The 14373-nt window shown below is 31.0% G+C and overlaps 1 long non-coding RNA gene across 1 annotated transcript in view; it reads right to left on the minus strand.

Annotated features, from left to right (window-relative positions):
* Positions 1-4541, minus strand: part of LOC107446035 (uncharacterized) — a 13126-nt gene extending 8585 nt beyond the window's left edge. The window contains exon 1 of the long non-coding RNA XR_001584344.3: positions 3459-4541. This is a non-coding gene — a long non-coding RNA (uncharacterized lncRNA). The remainder of the gene's footprint in view (positions 1-3458) is intronic.
* Positions 4542-14373: the final 9832 nt, after the last annotated feature.

Here is a 14373-nt window from a genome sequence, read left to right on the forward strand (position 1 = left end):
ATGAATCATTACAGTGTTTAATTTTTGGCAGAAACAAAGATGCATAATGCAATAATAATTCACATAAAATATTTACGTTGAAAAATACGTTGCTTCAAGTTGAAATTTGTATTTTTAAGGAAGTCAGAGAAACAAAACCTTTGAAAGATTAGATACTTCCTTAATTATTTCAACAAAATATTACTATTCGCTTTCTTTAAAATTGTATCTGTATCTGAATTGGAACGAGAGATAAGATCTAGTTTCGTTTTGTTCTCTTGTTGCTTAAACTTAGAATACGTAATCAATAATTCATTGCTTCAACTTGCAAACGATTTTCTTAAACTAAGAAACATAATTTCATTATAATTTGAAAAACTATAACAGGGGGGGGAGGGCAGCCTGCGTCTCGCGAGCCACATGCGGCTCTTTGAAGGATTATTTGTCGCTCTCGATAAATGTACCTGAGTTCCCTTTTCATTTTTGTGCCATTATATTTCAAAAAATTATTATCGTTCCGTATGTGTTTCAAAATGTCTTTCAAATTACTGACAACAAATGTGAAAGACACGCAACCGAACGACGCATAACTACAATTGATACATCTCTTGAATATAATTTAAAAAATTATTTGAAGAACTGTATTACATTCAGCTTAGCCCTTGACGAATTGACAGATATCACAGATCTTCCGCAATTCACACGTTTATTAAGCACGGCAGTTTTCACACGGTTTGTTTCACCTGACTTCGTTGTTAAAGAAGAATTATTAGATTTAGTAGCACTTCTCTTGAAGCGCTACTAAAGCGGTCGATACAGCGGGTTGACTCTTGTCAACCCGCTGTATCGATATTAAAAATTCATTAGATTCCACAATGAAAAATTTTGATGTGCTTAATAGACTTGTAAGCATTACAACTGATGGAGCTCCGGCAATGCTGGGTAAAAAAATCGGTCTTATTGGGCTTTTAAGGGATGATTCTCAAATTCCACAATTCATACCGATTTACTGCATAATTCACCGAGAACATCTCGTTACAAACTATTTAAAATATCAGGATGTTATAAAAACAGTGTTACACGCTGTAAATTACATTCGCACCAATGCAAAAAATCATCGACAATTCAAAAATTTCCTTAAAGAATTAAAGGACTAAGAACTTTTAAATGACATTAATTTCTTTTGCATCGTTAGATGGCTATCTAGCTACAATGCATTAAATCGTTTTGTAGATTTGTTTGATCCGATAACTGCATTTCTAAAAGAAAAGCAAATAACCTATTCAGAATTAGACGATGATGAGTAGTTACAGGACTTATGCTTTTAACCGATGACCGATGTCATGGAACATTTGCAAACACTGAATTTACAATTGCAGTGGGAAAGATAAAATAATATCTGACCTCTCGCAGTGTATATTCAGTTTTTAAACTAAATTACAACTTTTTCAAAAGGACATTAAAAATAAAACGTTTTGTCATTTTCCTCGAATTAAAATTTTTTTTTCCAATATTAAACAAGAAAAACTCAACGAGTATATAAAAATGCTAAAAGGAATATTGACGGAATTCCAAAATAGATTTCAAGACTTGAAATATTTTAAATCGTCTCTTAATTTTTTTCTGAATCCATTTGAAATTAGCATAATTCAAGGTGAGTTTTCCATTTCCAATATAATTATGGAAATGAATTATTGGATTTGGAATATTAAAAATGGATTAATTCCAATTAATCCATTTCCAATATTCCAAAAAGCATCTGGAGAATTAGAATTAATAGAGATGCAAGAAGATCAAGCTCTACAATTAAAATATAAGTCGACGTCGATTTCTGAATTTTGGAAATTTTTACCAGAATCGAAGTATCCTGAATTAAAAAAGGCTGCTTGTAGAATTATTTCAATATTCGGAACAACATACTTATGTGAATAATTTTATTACACTTTAAAATTTGTGAAATCCAAACACTGATCTGTATTAACTAACCAGCATCTCAAAGAATTTCTGAGAAGTAATTCTTTGAGATGCTGTCACCATCTATTCACCAAATTTTAAAGAATTATCAAGGGAAGAAAAATAAATGTGTTTAAATGTGTTGCACTTTTATTTATATGCTTTCAATAAATATAATTTCTGTAAAAAAAAAATTTTAATACCTTTTTGGCATACCTTTTAAATACGTATTTAATTGCGGCTAGTGAAAAATTTCACATTTTGAAAAATAGTTCGACTATCAAGGAGCTTAGCCACCCCTGAACTATACTTTAACTATTTTACTTTAATTTGTTTTAAGGAAACTGATGCTTTTTTTTTTACTTTGATACATAATTTTTTTCAAATTAATAAAAGGAATACTATATAATTTTAGGGTTCTTAAGCGCCAGGAGAATATTTTTAATTGATAGTAATATTAAGATAAAAAACTGTATTTTATGGTACCAATATATATGAATCAATTTAAGTAAATGATCCAAAATTTGAGATTTTTTAATTCTAATGTGAATTATTATAAATATATTTAAAATATTGCGTAATGCTAAAACACAATATATTAAGTTATATCAAAAATTAAAAGTATTTTTTTAAAAGAAATTATCAATAAATTTTAAATACTGAATAAATAGTTCATCATTTTTAAAAATTTAAGAGAATATATCAGCATCAAAAAGTTTTAAAAATAATTCAAGCAATTTTAATGTAAATGTTGTATTTAAAACGAGATACAATCAATTAAACAGAATTGTAAATATGCCACAAGTTTTTTTTTTATTAATTGCTTGTTAACATTTCACAATAAGTCCTTCAGTTAAAATTTTTTTTAAGTCTACGAGAACAGCGGAAAAATTCTGGGTTCGCACTTCAAAAATGCGAGCATATAACTACAATTTTTTCGCATTTTGAGTACAATTTTATTTTTATACTTAAAGTAAAAGTAAAGTCTATGCTTATTATTTATTTCTTGGATTTATAAACTTAGTTTAAAATAATTTTGTTCAATACTGAAAATAAATAAATTAAACATATTCAGAAAAGTATGATAATTATACGATAAACTTTTAACGAACTAAAAAATATATTTCCAAACCTACCAACTTTAAATCTTTCCGAAGATGATTTTCTGCAGTTGTAGTAAAATGAAAATTGAATTACAGTAATAACCACAAAGAACTTTCTTATTTTTGTCAAAGGATTCAAAAGTAACAACGTATAATTATTATGCATTTATATAAATATTAATGCATGTAGTGATGGCCGAAATCACTCTAAATTAAATTTAGAAATTCAAGAAAAGCATAAATTTCGCTACCATTTTAAACATAAAGACAAAATTTTACACAAAATGCGTATAAGTTGACAGTTATGTATTTCTGCATATGACTGTAATTCATTTTTAATTTTACCACCACTAGGGAAAATTTTCTCCAAAAGATTAAAAGTTAGCAGGTATGCAAACAAAACTAAAAGAATATATGGCTTACCTTTGGCTGTTCTCAATTCAATTGCTCTAAATCACTAATCAAAGAGATTTAGTTTATTCTATTCAAGGTACAGAACCGAGGAGAACAGGCGTTTTAAAGGATGGCATTGGTTCCATAGGTCCAATTATATTGCACTTGCGAACGGATTCCCCGATGGCGAAAATAATGATAACAGATTGAACTTTGAACTCTGACTTTCTGGCTCATCTTCGCTGGGGTTTTGAAATAATAATTTTTTTCTCCAATCAAATTTTAACGCCTTGTCAAAATATATAGATTTAGATATGAATCATTACTTCCAGGCCTGATATCGTTTTCTTTTTTTTTAAAAAACAATTTTTTTTGATCTGTACTGTTCCGGGTTTCCAGATCTTTCTTCCTGTTTATTCTTATCTGTTAAAGCCTTTTATTAGATTTCTGATATTAAAATATATGAAGGTGATTATTAATATCTGAATCTAAGTTCGTTTGCATATCTTTCTTCTTTTAAGAGTTATCGTTTTTAAATAATCTTATAAGTGGGTACTTAAGCTTGTAAATAACAGGTAAATATTTTCTAATTCTCGCTTCTTTTATTGAATCACGATGGCTTAATGGTTAAGGCACTGAATTGTCATTGTGACGGACTGGGATTCGGTCCCCAGTGGCAATTTGAATACCACCTACATCTAGATGGGTGGATATCAGCTTGTCTGTGAAGTAAAGGTGGTCTGTACTGACCACGTTGTCACAATCATACCGTTGATTACGAAATTGTGAAGCCTTAACCTCCACATCTTCCTGGTCCACAACGGGCTAATGTGGGCATGTTTTACTTTTAGCTACATTTATGGCATCAAAAACGATACCATGATTTCATATTTAGGCGTAGATTTTTTGAATTCCAATTTGTTATGGAGAACACGAATATCCTGATTACTTACAAACAGGGAATTATTATACTTTTTACCGTTTAGCATAACTTCAACCTATAAACACTCATGATTCAAGGTTGCCATATTCTACAAAATTATTTTCCACACCGCTACATGTAAATAATTTAAAAGAAGTTCATATGAAACATCATTCATTTTGTTCATCTCATTTTATTCCAGTTCTCTCATACCACATAGATGCCAACTGCTCAAAGTATGACAAAATAATTTAAAAAACGATAGAGAAACTACAAACTAAAATTTGCAGATTTTCGGTAAATTTTTCCCACTTTTTAAAAGGCTCAACACGGCTTAACTGTAAGAAAGTGGCGTATCCAATAAGGCTTCGATTTATTTAGAAGTGGTGCTGAGTAAAAACCTTATAAATCGCATTTACTATGGCAAGAATCATACATTAAAAAACTACCAGTCGGAAATATAAATCTACTGTCAGGAGAAAGTTGGTATCTCTGGTACCATAGTGCCAGGTGATTTTAACTTCAAACACACTGTATGGGGATGTTATAGAAGCAACTTAAATGGTCTACAACTAAAAAGCCTAGTCAGTAAATGTGAACTAATTGTAACACCACTATTTGAACCCACCTATATTAATTCCTAATAACAGAAGCCAAGGACATGACATACTTGATTTTTCACTGACAAATATTTAAGAACCAATCGTAGCTAGTTTTATTAGTGAACTTTCATCGAACCATTTTCCAGTTTTGATCATTCTGGGCATTCCTCCTGAGAGGAAAAGCTAACAAATTTCAACCACAAATTGGAATACCTACAAGAACACTCTTATCTTCAAAAAATCATCGCCAAAAATAGAAATAGCTCCCCTGATTTTGGTTAAGATTTAGAAAAAATTCAACAAGAAATAATTGATGCTTTTAATACCGTAATCAGCAGAAAGGCTTACCATACAAACTCCCACCTGACATAAAATTACTAATTAAGCAGCGAAATTGGTGCAGATCTAAATACAAAAAACATCTGATCCTGACTATAGATCAGAAATGTTAAATATATATCTATATCTATATTATCTATATATAATCATACTGTATGTGCATTTTTCGGTTTCAACCTTATGATGATTTCTGTAAGCTTCAATTCTGCAGTTTCTTCTATGGGATCAGGTTCTTTGTTTGTGCGTTAAAAGTGCTGACTTCAGTGATGACTTATTGATGGTTAACATTATCAAAGATTTTAGTGGTGCAAAACTAATTTTTCAGAATATCTGCAAAGATTTCTGCTCTGTCTGTTGTATATACGTACACGTCCTTTGGGCTTTTGAGTGGTTTGTTTACTGGTTTGTCTGTGCAAAATGCTTTTACTAGTTTCTAAATTGAATTGTCCGCAGTGTTTAGATCGCTGATTTTCTCTACTCATTGTCTTCCGCCATGATATCGGCACTTCTTGGAAATTTGTATGGAATTTGCACTTCTATTTAAAATAAGTATCCAAGGTTCTTTGATAGGTTTTCCTGTGCCAGTTTCTCTGTTTGATTAATACTTTGATATCTGAAAGAAGCTTCAGAAAATTGGTTTTATAATCTTTCGCGACAGTGGAAATTCATTAAATGCGTCAACTATGGAGACCCAACTGATATTATACAATGGATGATAGTCGGATGAATGTTTGCGGCTTACACTAACAGCTATAGATACATTTAGGTTTGTGATTGTGATGTCAATGGATACAATTTGGTTCTAGGTGAGCTATTGACAAGTTTCTACAGATTGGTGTCATTTCTGTAAGCTCTATCACAGCCCCATGAGAAATGATTAGATTTGAGGTCTCCAATTCAAATGGTATTCAGAATTACTGGAAAGAGTCAAGTTATATCCAGTTCGGTGAGGGAGTGCCTTGGTGCATTGTTTATTCTGGTTGGTCTTGAGTATACTATTGTCAACATTTAGGAAGATGGGGATTTGTTCATAGTCTGCTGTATTTGATGAGTCGTATTCTGCGGTGTATAGGCTTTTTATGGCAAGTAGGGATACCCCCTCTCCCATTTTCATTTGCAATATCAGGAGCCCATCTCAAAATTGAATTGTTCCTTCCTGGTAGATTTGCTTAAAGATGAAGAGCTGTGGCTGAAATTATAAGAGAAAGAAAATAAAACTTTACATTGAAAGCACTAAATTTAAAGCATTGAATATTTATTTGAAATTTTGATTATTTAGTTTGAAATTTTTTTTAAAAAGTGTTATATCCTTTATATTAAAATTCTATGGGTAGATTTTCGGATCAATACCACCGCCAAAACTTCCTGGTGGCATCACAGAGGGAATGGAATAAGCTGAAAAATTTTAATTCATGGCAAAAATTATGTTCTTTAACTATATATATGCATAAAAACCAGAAAGTGATGTTTCGGTTCATTAAATATTCGTTAGCCTTAAAAAACGAATTCATTTTTTTCGATTCATTTTCAATCCAGAATTGAAAGGTTGTTGCTAACGAGGGTGAATAGATTATTGATAAAAAATAAAATCTAGATAACAAATATCAAATGCACAGAAAAGACATTACTTTCCGGTCCCCCTAATATATGTCAGTATCTGCTATATTTAATGAATTGAAATAAATTGGCATGTAAATTTTGAATCTAGTTAATATTGAAAACACATATTTTTCATATACTTTCACAGAAAAAAAAAACTATAATTTTAGCGAAAAAAGCATGACTAATTTTTTAACCATTAACTGAAATGTGCTTTCTTTGACGTCATAAAGACTTAACCTTGCTTATTTGATCCGTTTTCATTTCTATCATTGGAAAGATAACAATTTCACTTTTCTCAGACCTTGAAAGATTGAGAAATAAATGTGGTTATAGCGAAAATGTCTGTCCTTAAACTACTGTAGAATGTGGGTCAAGAAAAATGAATGAACCAGATGGATATCCGTACATATTTCTTCAACAAGGTCAACTCCTATTTTTTACAGAGTAAGGCTTAAAATTGACTCGTGCATATTACTTTTTAACCTTACAGTCAAAACCATTTTATTTTATAACCTTCGTTGAATAGCAGAACCAATTTTTTGGGTTTACGATTAATCATGCTCAGCTCTGTAGCCTTGTAATTTTGAACCCAATCCAGAAGACAAAAGAACTCATGGATCAAAAAATTTGCCTTTGTGAAGGATTTTTTGATAGAACTAACCCGTAATTGCGTTACATGGAGAGAAAGACCACGAAAGCCTCCCACGGTTAGCCTGACGACAGAGGGACTCTAAGCCATGATCCATCTACCACTGAGGATATTTTACGTCAGCACTGTGGTCGGTGCAAGCCGAATTTGGAATTCGTATCGACGAGCCATTGCTGGGATTCGAACCCGTGAACAAAATGCAATAATAACAATAAGGAACATTTTCTTTTTGCGATAGATTTTTTAACACATCTTAAGTACTTTTGTATCGCTAATTTCAAATCGTCTATCGGTTTCTTTCTACAAGCTATAGTTTTATGAAATTAATAATGTAGTCTGAATTTATATTCACTCGAGTTGTTACTAAGTGTTCCCACTTTTCTGATACGTAGCGCGTGGTATAAAGAAGGTAATAAAACTATCCAGTTTATGTTGTTGTAAGTTCACGTTATAGTTCAGGTCATTTTTTTTTTGTCTTATCGTTATTTTCAAAGCAATAGACAAGTGAATATATGCGTGTGTGTGTTTTGAAAAAAATTTGCAGCTTTCAGAACAACACTAAATCAGATTTGAAATCCTCATGCATGAATTATGTAAGATTAAGTACTTGCATAAATGCAACAAAAGACAAAAGGAGTCGACAAATGAATATGTGTGTGTGTTTTGAAAGAAATTTTCAGCTTGCAGAACAAAACTAAATCAGATTTGAAATCTTCAAGCATGAATTATGTAAGATTAAATACTTGCATAAATGCAACAAAAGACAAAAGGAGTAGACAAATGAATATATGCGTGTGTGTTTTGAAAAGAATTTACAGCTTTCAGAACAACACTAATTTAGATTTGAAATCCTCATGCATGAATTATGTAAGATTAAGTACTTGCATAAATGCAACAAAGGACAAAAGGAGTAGACAAATGAATACATGCGTGTGTGTTTTGAAAAAAATTTGCAGCTTTCAGAACAAAACTAAATCAGATTTGAAATCCTCATGCATGAATTATGTAAGATTAAGTACTTGCATAAATGCAACAAATAATATGCTCGTCAGTGTAATTTTACAGGGAAAAAAACCTGATCACCTTTATAATTTTTGAGCGATTGGTCGGATTTTCATTCTGTAAAGTGTTAAAACATGATAGCAATATCTTAAAGAGATCTCTTAAACTATGTATAACTGTCTGTCTGTAACTGTAGTGGGATATGCATATTTATACCAAAAATAGCACTTTTCTGAAGAAACATATTATTTTTTTATTGCATTCGATTTAGCGAGGCAAAATAATCTCCAGAAACCAAATTAAGGGAAGGCTGTAATTTCTTAAAATTCTAAAAATTAAAAGCAAATGTAAAAACAAATGAACAAAAGCCTGTAAAGACAAATGAACAAAAGCCTGTGAAGACAAAAGCCCTGTAAACCAAGCTATACCAGCTACTTATTTTGATACTATCATTATATTTATTGATGTTACAAGTCGTTATCCTCTCGAAATGCGACAATTTTAAATTTAAGGCATTCATAATATGACATCTAATACGCCAATGTTCATTCAAATGATTTAAAAAAATTAATTTGCTTTCTTGTAAAGGTGGTGGATTCATAATTATATTTTTATTAATTATTCTAGACACATCTAAATGACACATCATCTAGACTCATCTTTTTTCTATACGTGATGTGCTCTTTTTTATACATTTTAGTTATAAAATTTTAAATAAGATGACATTAAGCCTATGATATATATTTTACGATATTTTATCACAGTTTATTTTATTTATTATATTTATTATAACTTATTATAGGCCGGGATAGCCTGATCGGTAGGACGCTGGGCCCATGTCCGAGAGTTCGTGGGTTCGAATCCCGTCAGCCGAAGACTCCCCGTGTAGTTAAGTGACTGATGCACGTTAAATCTGTCGAGTCGCAAAAGTCCTCCATGTTCCCATAACAAATCAAAACTTCTGGGGGTACTGGATTGGAGATCGGTCGTTCTCTGATTCAGATCAAAATTACGATCTGTGGATGAATGAATGGATGTATGAATGGGTCCGACCTATAAACGGTGTGACGTATGGTGTGGCAGAAGTCGAATTCTTGGCCATAGATGGCGCCACTGGAAAACAAGAACAATCGCTTCCCCTCTACCTTAACAGGCACACGTCAACAACAACAACATTATAATTTATTTTATTATTGCTTTAAGTTACATAATTTGAATAAAGAATATCGCAAACACTAACTTTTCATTTTTCGTGAAATATGTTAATTAATGTAAATTTAGTTTTTATGGGCGCCTTTCCAATATTTATCTTCATTTCATTTACCTTGATACAATCATTTTATTTTATATTATAACCGTCGTTGAACAGCCGACCCAATTTCATGGGTTTACGACTACTTACGTTCAACTCCGTAGCCTTGTAATTTTGAACCAATCCAGAAGACAAGGAAACTCCTGGATCAGTACCCCCAGAGGTATTGATTTGTTGTGGGAACATGGAGGACTTTGAGACTCGACAGATTTAACGTGCATCAGTCACCATTTACTACACGGAAAGTCTTCAGCCGGCGAGGATCGAACCCACGACCTCTTGGATATGGGCCCAGCGCCCTACCGACCATTCAAAAAGTGACATGTGATACGCCGATGTTCCTTCAAATGAATGAAAAAAAATTTATTTGCTTTTATTGAAAAAATGGTAGATTCAAAACTGTATTTTTATTATAATTTCTAAACTCATCTAAATCAAACTGGACAAGCTTTTCTTTATATGCGCTTTGCACATTTTTATACACATTAGTTATAAAATTTTAAATAAAACAATATAAAAATATAGTGTTTTACGATATTACAATGTATTTCAACCTTGATGAAAAGTTAATGACTGTGCTCAGTACTACAAAAAAATATTTTTTGAAACAGCTGTATAAATGATTTTATAAATAATTTTATAAATAATTGTCACTTTATTAATCATTTTTTTAAAAATTATGATTTGATTTACTCGCAATCTTTATTGACAATGACTAAGACACTTGAATTGAACAAATTTCCAAACTAAGTAAAAGCTAGAATGACATTATTCTGAATATCCCTTCTTGCAGTGTACTTTTTTCCAGCCCTTTGCTTATCCTTGAAATTGTTAAACATATTTACAAACAATTGAATATTGTACTAAATTTTATCGTACTTTTTTTATACAAAGAAATGATATAGTCTCAAGGAAGATATTTTTCTGCTGTAATTGCGTAACTAAAACTTTGATAAAGGGACAAAAATTGATTTATTTGTAAACATATAAACAAAATTATCAGATCCTTTTTTTCTTTTTTCAAAACACATTCCTAATCAAAGAATTTCACTGGGAAACGCTTTTTTTAATTTGTAAAGAGAGTAACATAGAAAAGAAACTTTGTTTTGTTAAAATTCATGCATAGTTTTCTTCAATATTTTAATAGTATTTAGTTCAAAATATTGAAGCAGCTGATAATGAATTATCTAAAATTTTATTGTAAAAATTTCAATTGCTGCGATCTTTAACAATATAACCTAATCCAGGTTCGGAATCCTGAGTAAACTTTTAAAAGCTGTCGCTTTATTATAGCTAAAAAACGTTTTAATAAATCTGTTGCCAAATTTCTAATGAATTGGAAGTATATTCTGAAACACATAATTGAAAGAAATTGAAAAATATCAAATCATAATAAGATGCTTATCTACCAGTTTTCTATATAAAATGCTTAAGAATATTGGCGTTTCTTAATTTCACAGATAATACTGTCGCTTCGCGACCCTGGTTTCCAATAAAATTAAAACACTAGGACAGATAATACTGAACAGATAATACAAATTAGAGAAAGACATCACAAAGATACTTTCTGGGGCATGACCGGATTCGAGCCCGCTATCTTCACGCTGCAGAGTGTTTGACGGATTGGCGATAACGCTCGGTCAGGTCTCGTAAAACCTTTGTAACAACTTTGTCGGTAACAAAAATAATACCAATATCGATATTTTAATTTTTTTTTTGTAACCACCACTGAAAATTATTTTCCAAAGAAAGTATATATGCATGAAAATTCCTGCTTCTAATCCATATACTTCCACAACTTCAACCAAAAATGTTCAATATGCCAGTACTAATAGTTAAAAAAGCAAATTATCTTGGCCTTATAATCAATAGCAAACTCACCTGGAATGATCATATCATAAGCACAATAGGTAAAGCAAATTCAGCAATAATAGCCATACAACCATTGACCGGTTAACGCCCAGCGTCATATATTTAGGACAGTTCCTTTTTTCAAAGACATTCATTGTGGTGGGAAACTTTTTTTCAGTATCTTCATTTATTTGGGTGAATTAAAGGATTCTCAGATACCACAATGATTTAGTTATTTCTGATTAGATGTAGAATTCTAAGGAACAAGAACTTTTTGATCTATCAAAGACTCTTTGAATGCCTTAACAGTAGAAAAACCAATTAATTTCGATAATATATTATACCACTTTTTCCATAAAACCACTTTTTGTATCATTTCAATTTATACATTCGGGACAAAACGGGTTAATATATAATCAGAATATGTCACTTAAACTAAAGAAGCTACTGTATACAGCAATGATCCGCCCAATACTTACCTATGCCTCACCTGCCTGGACAACGATACCTCAACATCTACTGAAGAAATTAAACCAATGCCAAAACAAGATCCTTAGAAAAATAACCTGTGCAAGATGGTTCATCCGGAATACCAATATACATGCAGACCTCAAAATACCAACTCTATCACAGCATATATACAAGCTAAACGCAGATTTTTTCGATAAAGCCATAGAATGTAAAACAGCAAATTTTAATGAAATCTTTAAATTTGAAAATTATATCAAAGATAAAAACTACAGACCAATAGCTGCACATTTCACCTCCGACGCCTCATATCATAACTATCAAAACAAATAATTTCATCAACATTTCTGAAAATAACGTTTCCTCATACTGATACAATTCTGAACAACTCCAAAATCAAGCAAACACAGTTTAGAGCAAGCAGCTCATTTTATTTTTTGATTCCTTTTAGTTATTCTAGCAAAGTGCTTGAAACATTCATAAAAGCAACTCCACTGCCTGCTTACCTCAATGCTCAACCAAAACAGTGTTAAAATTCCAGATGAATGAGATAGGGGTCGCTTCGCGGCCTAGGTGCCCAATAAAATCAAAACACTAGGACTAGACTTCTAATCCATAGGATATTGACTGCTACGCGGCCCAGGTGCCCAGCTAGCATAACTAAAGAAGCTTCTAATCCATTTAACGATTAAGTGGCATGTTAAAATAAGAAATATCTTTTAGTATTAACCTAAATTTGCTACCACTACTAAAACTTTTCAATGACAGCGAGAACCCTGTGTTAATTTAATGTAAATTGGCCATAGTTTTTTATAGGCTACCGTGCACATGCGCAAAATTTATACTGCGCTTTAGTATGATGTGCAACCCAGAAACGAGTGGAATTACCAGGACAACTTTAGATCATAACAGATAGACAACTATAGGATATAACAGAGTCACAAACAAAGAAGTTACCGGACTATCTATAGCGTATAAAACCTTTTCTTTGTCCTTGAATTTTTTTTTTTTTTTTTTTTTGCAGTCTCGTGTAAATATGTAAATTGTTGTATATATTTTCTCTATTATTTTCTATTTTATTACGCCAGCGTAAATGTTAATATTATTCTAACCCCTGCAAATATTATATTCTAATCTATTTAAATCTCAGTTATGTTAAATTTCCTATAGGCTTCATCACAAGTTCAATCCTTTTCTGATGAATTAAGATAGTAAACGAGAATATCTAAAATGTCACTATTGTTTTTTAAGTTAGCTCAAATGGAATGCTTTTAGTAGTCGTTGAGAAATTTATTTGGTCTTGAATCTTTTATTTCTAATATAACAATTCTCTTTGACAAATCATGAAGATATGCTAACGCTTTTAATATTAGACCGATTCCTGTTGTCTTTAAAAAAAAAAGTTTAATTATTACGACCGAAATGTTTTTGTTAAGATGTTGTTGATTAGCATTCTTGGTATAAAACAATATTTATATAACTACGCATATTATTTCGTAATAAGTGACTCATCAGGGACCTAAAAAGCACGAGCCTAAGCACGAGGCTCAGTTATGAGAGAATTCATAGAGATTTAAAAAAAGAGTCATATCATTTTGCCAAGATAGAATTAAAGGAGATGATAATATATAGAAAATGTTAAGCGACTTATTTACTTCGAAAAAAAGGGATTATCTTTTAGATGAAGTGGTGATTTGTAGAGAAAGAACCTCTTCAAATTTAAGATAAACTTTTTCACATGAGCCTAGTGTTTATGAAAAATAATATTTTAAGGAAGTAATCATGAGTTTGTACAGGTGATTCATAAGAAGTAATTACGCGTTCTTTCTTGTTATATTTTTTTTACTCTGCATCAAATTTTCTTTTTGACACTCTCTGATCCAGCTAGCTGCTCCCTTTTTCGGTTTTCATTAAAATATATGAAAATATTGGTAGTATTTTTATGGTTTAGGGAAGGGGATTTTTTTTAAACAAATTTACAGGAATTGTATTTGCGAAGAAATAAAAATATTTTATTAATAAAACAATAACGAAAAATAATGTAACATTTTAATAGCATGTTTTATTTGAACAATATTTTGAAGAATTAATTCTATTTAATTTTTATTTTTTATTGTAAGAAAAACAAAAAACATACCCAGTTTTATTTTAGTGATGCTCTCTATTAAATCAATCTTCATAAAAGAATAATGTAATCT

Source organism: Parasteatoda tepidariorum, chromosome X2 (genome assembly GCF_043381705.1).
Source record: "Parasteatoda tepidariorum isolate YZ-2023 chromosome X2, CAS_Ptep_4.0, whole genome shotgun sequence".
NCBI classification, from domain to species: domain Eukaryota; kingdom Metazoa; phylum Arthropoda; class Arachnida; order Araneae; family Theridiidae; genus Parasteatoda; species Parasteatoda tepidariorum.